The 15,414-nt window shown below is 42.2% G+C and overlaps 1 protein-coding gene across 1 annotated transcript in view; it reads right to left on the bottom strand.

Moving 5' to 3' along the window:
• Positions 1 to 15,414, bottom strand: part of mtnr1aa (melatonin receptor 1A a) — a 111,874-nt gene that overhangs the window by 26,475 nt on the left and 69,985 nt on the right. The gene's annotated exons all lie outside the window — the stretch shown is intronic.

Raw genomic sequence — 15,414 nt, forward strand, 5'->3', positions numbered from 1 at the left:
AGCACCTTGAGGCAACTTTGTAGTGATTTGGCACAATATAAATGAAAATAAATTGAAACTGAAATTAAGATTTAAACTTACCAACACCCCTAAGCAAGCACACAGGCAACAGCGGTAAGGCCGAAACTTCAAACAGACCAGAATCAGAGGGGTGACCCACTGCTTGGGCCATTCTAATAGTTACACGGTTTTTTACAAAAGATAAGGGGGAAAAACAGAAGAAACAGAAAGAAAAAAACCAGAAGATCAACAAAACCAGAGTCTATTATTGAGAGGAAAAAAAACAGTCCATCTTGGTACTCAGTTTCTGTTTCCAGGGTGTTCTGAAGTCAGCCTGGTGGCCTAGCCACCCGGTGATTACAATCAACATTTGACACAGCATGTTCTGACAATCTTGTGAGCTTTTTGTTTATTAGACCACAGCAGATGGGCACCCCACTGAGTCTGGTTTGCTGGAGACTTCTTCCTATTAAAAAAAACTCAAAGAAGTCTTTACTAGTCTCGCCAATGTGCTTGGTCATGGGTTGGATAAGGTCTAGACCTTGCTCATGTATAGTGCTTTGAGATGACAAGCTTTGGTGATTTGGTGATGTACAAGTAAACTGAACCGAACTGACAAGTCCATAAAACCCAACAGAAGGGATTTTGTATGGGTGTGACAAAAAGAAAGCAATAGAAATAGTCTTGCAGTTTGCAAAGTGAATGAGATCTGTAAGAGCAAGAGAGTTCATGCATTCATTCTCTATACTCACTCCAATCAAGGGTCACTGACGGTTGTGAGTGAGAGAGTTAATGTACAAAAATGTAAAAAAAAAAAAAGAAAATCTGAAAAAGATTTTTGCTGATTGTTTAACAAGTTACCTTCTGAAATTTAAATGACGACTGTTAGTCAAAGTTTCTATTCTTTCATATCATATTGGGCAACCCCATGTGTGGCCTGTGGGCCAGGTCTAGTCCACACTCCCTTTGTTTTCAACATGCTTTTGCAAATGACAGATTCTCTGCAAATTAATAAATTGTTAAGAAACAGTCTGCTGTTAGTTTTGTTAAAGATTTAGAATATTGTACAAAAAAGTAACATTTAGTATAATATTTTCCATATAACAATGCATTTAATTGTAAAGTAATTCTATGTAATCCACACAACATTTACTATTGGCCCTCAGTGCAGATTAATATATACAGTGAATATAAATTGAGCACCTCTGCTGTCATCATATGTGCTTTTAAAGCCACAAGTAGATTGAAATTATCTCCGTTTCATTTCCGTTGCCTGGGTCTGGTGGCCACCAAGGGCAGTATAGGGCACCTCTGGATGCATGTTAATGTTTGAAAACCCAACTCAGGAATAAGAATACACACCAATAAATCAAAGCTTTGTGCAAATTTGGAATGTAATGGTTCTAATGAAATGCACATTAATGCAATTGCAAAACTGGAGCTTTTTCATGTCCCTGCAAAGACTGATACAAACAATGGCAATGTGCCTTAAATGATTTCATCAGGAAGAAGAAATTAAAGGTACAGCTATTACAAGATAATGGTGAAAATGTAAGTGAAGGGGTTTAAATCCTCTCCAACAGTAGACACATTTGAAATTAATACAAAATGCAAATTTAATGAGAGTATTACATAACTACCACCAAGACTGTCTAAAAGAAAGTAAAAGATGAATGGATGGCTGTGAACTTTGCACTGAACAAAAACATACACGGAGCATCAATGGCACATGACAGATATTTTTATTATACACAGATTTCTCAAATAGTGATTTGTGCTCATAATTGAACAATTTGTGCACACAAAGTGTTTTCTGGGTCCCAAACCAACAGATTGTTTTGGTCATTCAGCCAGCAGTGAAACTGGGGTGGGGGCTTGATACTTTTTCAAGTGTTTAATATGTTGTTCTGTATGGGGCTATTCCACAAAACGCTGATCTTTCCCATATACATTGGTGGACGTTTTGAAGCTTTGTCTATCTTGAATAACTTGATATACGTAGTAGTTACGGCCATCATTGGCACCAGATTTAAAATTGGGATCCAATTTTGAACAGTTCGAAAATTCCATCCCGCTTCTCGAAATCATTGATAGTACATGGTAACTTTGGGGTATTCATAGTCTTAAGGGCTTCAATTATATTCTAGCGTCTTTAAAGGGGGTATTCATCGTGACTACGGCTTGAAACCTGTTTGATCGTGCTCAGTCAGGGTAAAAAATCTGAAGCCAAAGCAGTGTTTGCTGCAGTTTGTGTCCAAAGTTGAGCAGCTTGATCATGCCTGGCCAAGGGTGCAGCTCCTTTCTTTCCTTTTTGAGTGGGTTGCCATGTCTTCACTGTATAAACTGCCAGTTGCCAGGTCTGCACTTTATAAGTCAGCCTGTTAGAAGGCAAGGTGGATTAAGCCATTTCGTCCCATTTTTGCAGTATTTTGGATTGTGGGCCATCGTAGTAAAATGGCACCCTGTGGCATAGCCCGAGTAGAATGCGATTCAAAAACATTTTTAAAAATTGTGGGATTTAATTCTGAAGTAAAAAAAAAAAATGCACATTTTGTATAAGAAGCAAAATTGATTTTACCAGCACATTATTTATAATGGAAACACTGTTAGTGATAAAAAGTTAACAGGCTAATTAATGTTCTAATACAGGGCACAAAAAACTCAAGGGTAAACTGCTTGTAGTCTCCACTGAACAGTCTGTTCAGAGTTAAACAGGTATAATTTTACCTCAATAAATGTAACATTTCAAAAAGGCACATTAACACCAACAACAACAACACAAAAAACGAATGCTATTGTATGAGGAGCAACTCCAGAGTTGATTGGTTTTTGTGACCATTGAACAGACATTTTCATCAGTTTGTAGCTAATTGGGTGCACTTTTATTCACATAAATCATTTTTAAAACATTCTGATTAGCCTTACCTTAGCCTAGCTGTCTTGTTGTCTGTTGTTTTGGCTGTCCCACAAAGCCCAAGCATATGGAGTGCTAATTAGTATGAAGGTTGTATTATTCAAAAGTCTGGCCTTTGTATGAGAGCATGATTGATTTTACTTGTTCTCTAAAATCCAACATGTCCTAATTCAGATAGTCTTGTTTTACGGCAGTTGGCATCCAGGTTATTGGTGCATTACTGCCATCTTTTGCTACAGAGTGAATCACAGTCCAACAAGACCAAGCATTCATGATATGCACAGTATTAAGGCTATGAAATTGGGCTATTAGTAAAAAAGTAGAAAAGGGGGTGTTCACAATAATAGTAGTGTGGCATTCAGTCAGTGAGTTTGTCAGTTTTGTAGAACAAACAGGTGTGAATCAGGTGTCCCCTTTGTAAGGATGAAGCCAGCACCTGTTGAACATGCTTTTCTCTTTGAAAGCCTGAGGAAAATGGGACGCTCAAGACATTGTTCAGAAGAACAGCGTAGTTTGATTAAAAAGTTGATTGGAGAGGGGAAAACCTATACGCAGGTGCAAAAAATTACAGGCTGTTCATCTACAATGATCTCCAGTGCTTTAAAATGGAAAAGGAAAAAAAAAAACCAGACGCATGGAAGAAAGTGGAAAACAACCATCAAAATGGATAGAAGAATAACCAGAATGGCAAAGGCTCACCCATTGATCAGCTCCAGGATGATCAAAGACAGTCTGGAGTTACCTGTAAGTGCTGTGACAGAAGACACCTGTGTGAAGCTAATTTATTTGCAAGAATCCCCCACAAAGTCCCTCTGTTAAATAAAAGACGTGCAGAAGAGGTTACAATTTGCCAAAGAACACATCAACTGGCCTGAAGAGAAATGGAGGAATATTTTGTGGACTGATGAGAGTAAAATTGTTCTTTTTGGGTCCAAGGGCCGCAGACAGTTTGTGAGACGACCCCAAACTCTGAATTCAAGCCACAGTTCACAGTGAAGACAATGAAGCATGGTGGTGCAAGCATCATGATATGGGCATGTTTCTCCTACTATGGTGTTGGACCTATATATCGCATACCAGGTATTATGGATCAGTTTGGATATGTCAAAATACTTGAAGAGGTCATGTTGCCTTATGCTGAAGAGGACATGCCCTTGAAATGGGTGTTTCAACAAGACACTGACCCCAAGCACACTAGTAAACCAGCAAAATCTTGGTTCCAAACCAACAAAATTAATGCCTCAGATGTGAAGAAATTATGAAAAACTGTGGTTATACAACTAAATGCTAGTTTAGTGATTCACAGGATTGCTAAAAAAGCAGTTTGAACATAATAGTTTTGAGTTTGTAGCGTCAACAGCAGATGCTACTATTATTGTGAACACCCCCTTTTCTACTTTTTTTTTACTAATAGCCCAATTTCATAGCCTTAAGAGTGTGCATATCATGAATGCTTGGTCTTGCTGGATTTGTGAGAATCTACTGAATCTACTGGTACCTTGTTTCCCATTCATCAATAAGAAATATACTCAAAACCTGGATTAATCTTTTTAGTCACATAGCACTACTATTATTCTGAACACTACTGTACTTTATAAGTGAGATGCACACCTTAAACAGCAAAAATAATCAAATAGTTTTTTTGCAAGGAGACAAAGATTATAAACTGTTTGCACTCTAGACCTGTTCCATGTTGTACTTTTTTGTGCTGCATATCAATGCCTTCTGTGGTGACATGGAACTGAAAACGTGCAAACAGAAACCCCTGCAAACAGAAACCCCTGCACACATCGGGCAATTTTTGTTGGGAAGGTGTCGTAGCACGGACCCACAACAGGGGGCGCAAAAGAACGGACAATGAATAAGCCAAAGTAACAATTTAATGTTGTGACAACACACAACTAAAACACAAAATTTGTAAAGTCAATTAACACCAGGTGACGTGTGGGCAGGCTCGAAGATAGAAGACCCCCGACGAGAGAGGAGCCGCGTCCCACACAGCTTCCACCACCAACGGTCTGAAGAACACCGGAGCCGCCAAGTCCCGAGTCCCCAGGTGGCCTCTGTCTTCGGCTGTCGACCCTGGTACTGCTGGCAGAAAGCAAAGACAAGATGAATGAGTGTGAATCCGCATACTCAATCCACAGTCTGCACTCAGTTAGGAGGGAGCACCTCCACCTCCAATCACACACTCGTGCAGCTCCTGTTTAACCACTTATCTTGGTTTGGGGTGTGAGGCGAAGCCGTCGCTGATCACACCAAACGCCAGTCCCACAGATAAGGCAGAACACCACAGGATAACGGCTGCAAAAGAAGTTCAGATTATCACTCAATGATTTGAGTCAGCAGAGAATATTACCTCTTCGGTAGTTGATTTCTCGGCGAGGAGGTGGAGTTGCAGTCCGGCCTTTATGGTGATGGTGATGATAGGAATGAGTGACAGCTGGAGCTGAGGATGAGTGACAGCTGTCACTTCTTCTGGGTCTGGCGCCCTCTCGTGCTTGGAGCCCGCACTCCAAGCAGGGCGCCCTCTGGTGGTGGTAGGCCAGCAGTACCTCCTCTTCAGCGGCCCACATAACAATTTTGCCACAATGTGCAGCATCGCCCTCAATATGTCACTTGCATGTAAGAAAACATCACTTGGCTTGTGAATTATTGTCCATCATCACTGTGATAGTGACCGCGCAAATCCAGTTTAGCAAACACGGTGCCAGCCGTCTCAAAAGTCATGAATACAGACGAGTCCTTATGAATGAGAGGATATTATGGGTTTGTGCAGGTCTGCTGGGGCCACATAACAATGTCTGATGAAATTTATTTACAATATTGCACAAATGCTATGACCGTAACAGAAAAGTAGTGTTCTGATGGCATGCCGTCCAGCAGAACCAGGCACATACAGAAATGTGACAAGTCACATGCAGAACAAATGTGATGTGTAGCTGCTTGAACTGCAATTAGAGAGAAAGAGGGAGAGGTGGGGGAGGCGCAGGGCGGCAGCTCTGCTCAGCACCACAGTGATTATATCTCTGGGTCACTATTGGATCTGCAGATATTGTGGTCATGAATGAATCCAGTGACTGTCGTGGATGAGCAGGGATTTGGCAGGATTAATCTCACTGCTTTACAGAATATATTTTAAGAGTGTACAATGAGGAAAACAACTTCACTGAGCACAGCACAGATGGAACCACATGTTTAGATGTCATTAACTGAGGCCTCTATGCCTGGCTTTTTCAAGTCTTGATTTTACTCAGAGACTCCGCTCTACCCACAAAGGCAGGTGGAGACGTGGCTGATTTGCATGTCAGGGTTCAGTCTGAAATCTAAATTGGATTTTAATTCACTTGAGATCTTGCTTTGAGGTTGTCATCTGGTTAAAATCTGAAGTACTTCAAGTGATGAACTCGCATTCTGCTTATTGTGTTATACAAGCTTTCAGATCTGCATGTGAAATTCTTGGATAAATTCAGTGAATTCATTTCAGATCTACTTGTATGTGCTGAAAGGATTCTGACTGTGGGGAATTTGAACAAAGTAACAAACCATCTGATTCTTGATGCAGAGGTTTTCTGGCACAATTAGAAACCTTTGGGATTCATCAGTTTGTGCAGGAAGCAACTTACACTAGCAGAAACAACTATATTGTGGTCTGAGGTATACATATTTAAAATATCAAGGTGCTTCCTTTTCCATCTGTCTTTTCTGAGAATTTTCTTGCTAAATTTGAAATAAGACTGTCCTGTGAGGGCTGTAAACTCATCCTTTAGGGCCCCTTCACACATAACACGAAAGACACAGAAACAGGAGGAAAATTCGCGAACAAAACACAAAATGGGGAACCAAAAAACATTCCACCTGCTGTCATGAGGGACGTACGGTCGCACAGGCATGCATGACACACTGACGATGGTTTTGTGCATGCTCTTGCTCATACGTGAACACAGTGCAAGCAGCTGGAATGTGTTGCACCGCATTGCGCCGCTGTTGTGGGAAAAAAAAACAACAAAACAGCTGGAACATGTTGCACACTTCGCGCCGCTGATGTGGAGAAAAAGAAAAACATAAGCATCAGCTGTAGCGTGTGGAACCACATCATGTTGCTGTGGAGAAACAGAAAAAAAAAAAACATGCCACCCGCGGGATTCTAACCTGCAATTTACAAAAGCTCTGATTAGCAGACTGAAACTTTATTACTGCGCTATCATCACTGTCCTGTAAGAGGAGCGTAAAATACCTAAAATCAATTGCATTTAAAAAACAAAAAGAAATTAGATGATGTAGACAAAGAAGAAGCCTTTAATTTTCACCCTAATAACTGACAATACGGCATTTGTTACAGCACATTTTTAGTGATATGTGACTGAAAGTGGCATATTTGCTGCACCGCTGGCTTGTCGTCCTGCTGTGTGCTGGCTGTGGTCTCTGTGTTTTTAATGTGACACATCGTGTGCACTGTCAGTGAGTCTCTGGCCAGCGATCAGCTGAAAGGGGGCTCACTGTGCGCTCTGGCTGGCCGCTCCCCATCTGTACCATAAATATTGCCATGTCATGCTGATATTTGGTGTGGGACCCCCGGGGGGCACACACCAGGAGGCACACAAAACACGTACCCATGGGTTGTGGGGGGGTAGCGAGGGGGTGCAACACACACATGGCATGTGTTGAGGGGGGAGCAGACACTCTGGCACGCCACGTGTGTTGCTTGGCAACTCCACAATCGTGGGGGTGCTTAGGCGAATTCCACAGCCAACTCAAAAGTGGTCGCGTGCTCACCATTTTTGTGCTTACAGTGTGAATGGCCATACATTTTCAAAGTGTGCAGCAAGAGGTGTTGGATGTTCGTGTGTGTCACCTGGAATCTGGCCGACACCTGCCACGAGAGGGATCAAATGGGCTCACTTTCGGCCATTGGTGTGCACAAATAGTTGTAGCGACAAGTGTACAAGGCGTTAGAGGCAGCTCCGATTTTTCAGGACTGGCATGCGATTCCTCCTTCGTGTGCTAGTCGGCTTCAGTCATGTTATGTGTGAAGGGGCCCTAACAAATGCCAATCAATGATGAAGCTGTTGTTGCAGCATCCATCCATCCATTTTCTTCCGCTTATCCTTGGTCGGGTCACGGGGGCAGCAGCTCAAGCAAAGCCGCCCAGACCTCCCGATCCCCACACACCTCCCCCAGCTCATCCGGGGGAACCCCGAGGCATTCCTAAGCCAGCTGAGAGACGTAGTCCCTCCAGCGTGATTTGGGTCCCGATGGGACATGCCCGGAACATCGTGCAGCAATATTATTTAAATGGATTCACAGCCTAAACAAAACTTTATGCTGGAATAAAAGAGGTTCTAAGGTCAGTTTCTGGTCACTAAACGGTCACCATTGATAAAATCAGTATTATGCAATCTGTAGGACAATCTGTTGAACTTTTAAAGGTATGGTGAGGTTACACCTTACTCTTGTGAATCATCTTGGGGGGGACTTATTTATGTAGCGCCAAATCACAAACGAACTCCTTGAATTGTGAAAATCAAACTGTGCCAGCAGTGTAAGCAGATGCATGATCTTACACCTATACGTCACTGTAGGAGTTGGAAGCAAAGGCGGCCTTACTGTTGGGAAAGTGTAGTGACACGGACCCACAACAGGGGGCGTAAATGAACGGACAATAGAGGGAGTTAAATTAGAACACTTTACTGTTGTGAATGTCACAACCACACACAGCAGATTACAGAATAGATACAAGTCCATTAATGAAGGTGTCGTGTGGGCAGGCTCGACGATAGGAGACGCCCGTCTGGAGATGAACCGGAACCACACGATTTCCACCGCCACCGAACCCGAAGGATACTGGAGCCGCCAAGTCCCGAAGTCCCCAGGTGGCCACCGTCTCAGCGTGTCGGATCTGGTACTGCTGGCGGAGAACAAAGACAGTCAAGTGTGGGTGTGTGTACACCCTGTAACAATAACGGTGGGAATTCCACCTCCACCTTTAACACACACTCGTGCAGCGTCTGTTTAACCACTTATCTGACGGGATGTAGGACGAAACAGTCGCGACCCACGCCGGTCCTCTGGTTGACAGCTGCAACACAATAGCTCTTGGAATCACTTAATGCTGGCAGAGAAAGTTACCTCTCACAGAAGTCGATATCTCGGCGATGTGGTGGAGGTGTCATCCTGCTTTTATCCAAGGTGAGATGCAGATGATCGGTGACAGCTGTCATAGTTGATGAGTGACAGCTGTCACCTCAGCTGTTCCTGTAGGCGGCAGCGCCCTCTCGTGCCTGAAGCCCACACTTCAGGCAGGGCGCCCTCTGGTGGTGGGCCAGCAGTACCTCCTCTTCTGGCGGCCCACACAACACTTACCCAAATCCTACATTAGCTACATCTACAGAACACCTACAGAAATATGGTTTAGTAAATCAAAGCCCATTGATTCTACCAATTTGTGCTGCGACAATTATTTCCATTATCAGTTTGGTGCAAAATTTCAGTCTAACTTGGTAGTCAAATTGTCATCTTCAAACTTATCTATATTAAACTGACAGTTCAAAAAATAATTATAATAATTCATCTGTATGGACATAACAGCACATTTTCATAAGTAGCTCAACTCAGAATATTGTGTGATTTTTTTTTTAACCAGTTTAATGTATAACTTGTCATAATCTGGTGAAACCCTATGGTTGTAGTATTTTTTTAATCATAAGCACACACACACACACACACACACACACACACACACACACACACACACACACACACACACACACACACACACACAAAAAGAGCACATAGTGAATGTCTACCACAAGTGCAAACAAGGTGAACACTATTTTACTTTTTGCCACGACATGATTGCAGCAGTGCCTCAAGAGTGATCACGGTGGGAAATCTCTAGAACTAAGCTCAATTAATGTCTGACACACTGATTCATCACGTACTCATTTGAAATATGAATTTTATCATTCCTTGCAGATTGCTAAATTTTGAAATGAGATGTAGGCACAAATGTTGAAATTGGTTTAAATAATTCAACTTGGCCTCTAGATCCATATCTAGCCCTTATTGTAGGAGGACAGACCCTTCATTTTACACAATCAATAGTTTATACCTTCTTCTTGCTCTCAACCGTAGGGCAAAGGTAACGAAAATTGTACCTGGGAGAGAGAAGACTACCTTTGAAGCATTTCAGTAGCTGGAGAGCAATCCTCTGATAGTTTTATTGAATAGGCTAGTGTGCAATCGACACACATAATGCAAAGACCCTCAAAGCTAGAAATGCATCATTGTGTTCCGTTATTGTGGACCTTCAGCTACTGTGAGCAGAGACAAAGTCTACACTTGATATATATTGAGTTAGTAGCTGGTTTATTCCTCACCGTATGTCATTGAAAGAGCACAGTTTACAAGATCTTAAGGGCACCCTCAGCAGACTCAAAGATGCATTCATAACCATCCTCAACATAGTAATAACCATTACATTTCACAGTTATGATCATCCAGCAGCCTGTTAGAAATAGTGTAAGGAATATTTCACTGTCCCAGTCAAGTGACAGTCACAACAAGAAACACAGCAAGCAGTGTTACAGTAAGTATGTCTTACAGCATGTGGGCAGGGTGTGCTTTTCTTCACACAGCTGCTAACCCTACACACTGTCAAGGTCAAAAGAAATTCCAGAAGAGATCAGGAAGATTGTGACTAAAAGGAGTCAGTCAGGCAAGTGCTGCAAAGCAATTTTGAAGGATACAGGACTCTAAAGATTCACAGTGAAAGCACCCCCACCACCACCACCACCAACAAAGAGCATCACAGAAGTAGCCGTCCTTCCAAAATTCCTTCAAAAGCACAGCAACAATTCGAGGAAATCCCAAAAGAGCCAAGGATAACACCTAAGAAACTGCAGATCTGGCCCACCTCACTACAGGTCACTGTCCATGACTATTATCAGAAAGACACCAGGCAAAAAAAAAAAAAAACATCCATGGGAGGGTAATGAAAACAAACACTCAAAATGAATTTTGCAAAAACACACCATCAGTGTTCATGCTTTTTGGGAGAATGGTCTATGACTGATCGTCAAAAAAGAAAGTAGAACTGTTTGGAAAGCACGGGTCATGTTACATGTGATGTAAACCAAATGAACACAATGCCTACGGTCCAGTATTTCAATGGTAGTGTGACAATATGGGGATGCATATCTGCTTTAAGGCCTGGAAAATTTGACATTTTTGAGAGATATGTGAAACATTCCGATCTCTACCATAAAATCTTGTCATCAGGGTCATCATCATAGTCAAAACACAGGTTTACAGAGAGTGACCCCATATAGCTATGAGGAAAAACTGATGTCCTACTGGAAGAATGATTACAGTCATTTCTGCTAAAGGTGACAACCAACCACCAAGTTGAAGATGTAATTATTTTTTTTCACATGGACAATAAAGATGATGGATAATTGGTTTGATATAATGTGCTGCTGGGTAAGATCTTTGACTTGATGGCGCACTGCAGAAGCAGTTCTATTTAAGTGATGATTTGACAGAACAGGGCTGGCAGTGATCAGCTCTTGGTGCATGTGGTCCACCTGAAAACCGTTATCAATGTAGATTGGTAAGTTAACAGATTTAGTAAAAAATATTTGGCCACCAAGATGTAGTTGATATCACTTGTATTTTGCTTTTACTCAAGTTGTCATTCCAGTCTTTGAGCATGTGTCGATACCTCATGTCACCGCATTGACAATACCACGGAATGACATTGGGTTCTGGAATTGCAACCGCCCAGCCAGACAACTGGTCCATCCATACATCTCAAAACTAGTGTTCCATCTGTTGCAGTCAGGTAAGACGTAGGCATCCACTTGACCTTCTACAGTTGCTGGGGTTCTCTGGTCACCTGAGTGCTGAATCATAATTGCCACATGCTGATGTTCCCTCTCGATGTAAGTGGTCCTTACCATCCAAGTCTCCCGAAGCAAGGGTTTGTATGACCCAAAGTTATTCCAGAAGTACCAGAGACAACTGTGGCCTTAGGATACATCCAAGTCTCACAACTGTACAGTAAGATGAGGAATACCAACAACCTAGTGACTTAGATTTTTGTTCTCTTGCAAAGGGATAGACATCACCAAACAACTCTGTCCAGTGATCTCATTACTCCATAAGCTATACTCAAGCACCTTGTGATCTCAAAGGCAGAAGATTCAGAGACATAATTACATTTTTACCACCTGTACATGTTCAGCATGTATGGATTTCTGCCAATGGTGACTTTTCAATTCTTTGTTACGTTTGTCCTTTTGAGCACCAGGAAACTGTAATGTGATTTCTGATGCCAGTATCCAATCAGGTGTGCCACCTGAACGGGCATCTTTATCAAATGTCCCCAATCTGACTTAGCATTGCCTTTCTTACAGGCAACAGAGGAATTTTGAGGATCATGTGTTGTGAAAATACCTGTCTGCCAAATTTACTTTCTGTGGTCAGGAAACAGAGATGACAAAACACCACGGGTGGTGTCACATTGGATGTCAGCCAGGCCCCCACAGCTGGTGGCCTGACACAACCTGACAGGTCCAGTCACGTCTTCCAGATAAAACCCCCTAGACATGTTGTCCAATGTCATGTTGTCAATCTGATTACATAGTCTTCATGTGTCAAGAAACCGTGGCCAGCAGTGTAAAAAATTAACCTGTTTGTGAGACCAGGCCTGAAAATCTAATTAATTTATAACTCATCTGTTTTACTCATGAAGCTGTACTAGCACTCATCCATCCATCACACTGCTCTCAGCGTACATCAGGCATGGGTGGTACTGGATGTTCGATGCCCTGAGGAACTGTGGTTTGAATGGACCATGTGGCTGTGGCTCTAGTAGCTGCTGGTGATGCCAAGATTTACGGTCCTGCAGCTGCTCCCGAGTGAGCCACACTGTGGTATCTGCTGTTTGGGTGCTGTGTGTATTCTGTGTGTTCCTTTCCCATCCAACCATGTAAACAGAGAAACAAAAGTAGGACAATATCTATGTAGGTGGGAACTCAGAGTGCATACCTCCTCTGATTGAGTAATCTTGAAATGGATTGCACTGGAATTCAAAATATTGCCCAATTTGTCTCAATAAAACAACTTCAACATCATTCCAGGAAGACTGCCTGGAAACATTTTAAGGAACTGAAAGACTCTTTATCCACCAAGTTCAAATCAAACTGCTCCATTTTGAAGATATGGCCATGGATGCATTTTAGACAATGATGTCTAATTTGACCCCTGTTGCAAGAGGATGGTTCACAGCAGGGGTCACAAACCCTGCTGCCAGAGACAACCAACAATACAGATGACAATTACGCAAACCACATTCTACTTCATGGCTAATAAAGAAAGGAGATCTCATCCAAAATCTCCATCTGGATCCCAATCAAAAACCAAATGAGAAGAATGTTTAACAGAAAATCTCCTTGTCTGAAGAAGTACATAGGATTCACTCTGCTTTGTAAAAGCTTAAATTTTAATGCAATGGATTGAATTTATTCAGCATCAACATGTGTGACAATCACAGATTGAACAGATGACTTGAATTTAGAACATGTCATGTGATGGACGGGTGTATGGCGACTGAACCAGTGTTTGATCCGTTAAAGATTCCTTGCAGAACACCCTCTAAACCTATGAATACATCTATCACACGTGGCTGCACAGAAATTGGCATTTGTAGTGCAAAATAATGACATATTGTTTGATTATACATCAAGACAGCTGGCGAAATTGCTTCTGCCCTGATAATCTCTGGTCATCACTGATCAGTGAGACCTAAATCTGCATCTGTATTCCACATGCTTCATCACTAAACCACAGCATCACTTCACGTGATTAACAAATTGAGAGCGTGTCGAGAGACCTGCAGCTGAACTCTCTCCCTCTGTTGGCCTATTTCTTTTGTCTTGCTCTGTTTTTCAAAAGGAGTCAGGGAACCCGTGTTTAAGCATCAATACGATTAAATCTCTATCTGTAGAAGAATCAACTTTCCACAAAAGCCCAGTGGAGTCTGTCTAGGGCTGGAAAATGTGCATCGACACAGTCAGGCCAACCGCCAACGCAGGTTTAAGCTCCATCACAGCATCAGTATCAGAGCAAGAGCGAGTGGGTAGCTGCTCCAAGTCTGTCATTTATTACCATCAGCACCAGCAATCTACTTTATCACTCAGAAAACATGCAAATTCTTCAGTGTTCAATTGAGGTCAGGTTTGTGGTTTCAGAAAGTGCAACCTTTACTGGTTATGTGTAATTTTTAAACCACCTAATGCACAAGAATTCCAACTAATGATAAACTTATTTATCCCACAAAAATCTTTTGGATGTCAGCAGTGCAACCAAATGGGGAAAAGGTTGAAAAGAAATGAGTGAAAACCTGAAAAATTGTGTATGCACTCTTTTCATAGATTTGACACCATACAAAGTCTCCATCTATCCTCGAGCTTTCAGTTTCAAGATCATGTCTTATATTTATGAAAAATGACAGTGCATCATGAAAGCATCCACAGTGCTTCATGTCTTCCACAGCCTTATTCCAAAATGGAGTAAATTCATTTTTTCCCCTAAAAATTCTACTCACAACACCCCATAATGACAACAAGGATAAAGTTAAAATGTTTGCAAATTTATTAAAAATAATTTTAAAAAACTAAGACATCACGCATACGTAAGTATTCACACCCTTTGTTCAATACTTTGTTGATGCACCTTTGGCAACAATTACAGCCTCAAGTCTTCTTGAATATGATGCCACAAGCTTGGTGCATCTATCTTTGGGCAGTTTTGCCCATTCATCTTTGCAGCACCTCTCAAGCTCCATCAGGTTGGATGGGGAGCGTCGTTGCACAGCCTTTTTCAGAACTCTCCAGAAATGTTCAATCGGATTCCTGGGCTCTGGCTGGGCCAGTCAAGGACATTCACAGAGTTGTCCTGAAGCCACTTCTTTGATATCTTGGCTGTGTGTTTAGGGTCACTGTCCTGCTGAAAGATGAACTGTCACCTAAGTCTGACATCAAGAGCGCTCTGGAGCAGGTTTTCATCCAAGATGTCTCTGTACATTGCTGCATTCATCTTTCCCTCAGTCCTGACTAGTCTCCCAGTTCCTGCTGCTGAAAAACATCCCCACAGCATGATGCTGCCACCACCATGCTTCACTGCAGGGATGGTGCCTGGTTTCCTTCAAACATGACACTTGGCATTCACGCCAAAGAGTTCAATCTTTGTCTCATCAGACCAGAGAATTTTGTTTGTCATGGTTTGAATGTCCTTCAGGTGCCTTTTGGCAAACTCCAGGTGGGCTGCCATGTGCCTTTTACTAAGGAGTGGCTTCTGTCTGGCCACTCTACCATACAGGTCTGATTGGTGGATTGCTGCAGATATGGTTGCCCTTCTTAAAGGTTCTCCTCTCACCACAGAGGAATGAAGGAGCTCTGACAGAGTGACCATCAGGTTCTTGATCACCTTCCTGACTA

Source organism: Thalassophryne amazonica, chromosome 15 (assembly GCF_902500255.1).
Source record: "Thalassophryne amazonica chromosome 15, fThaAma1.1, whole genome shotgun sequence".
NCBI lineage: Eukaryota > Metazoa > Chordata > Actinopteri > Batrachoidiformes > Batrachoididae > Thalassophryne > Thalassophryne amazonica.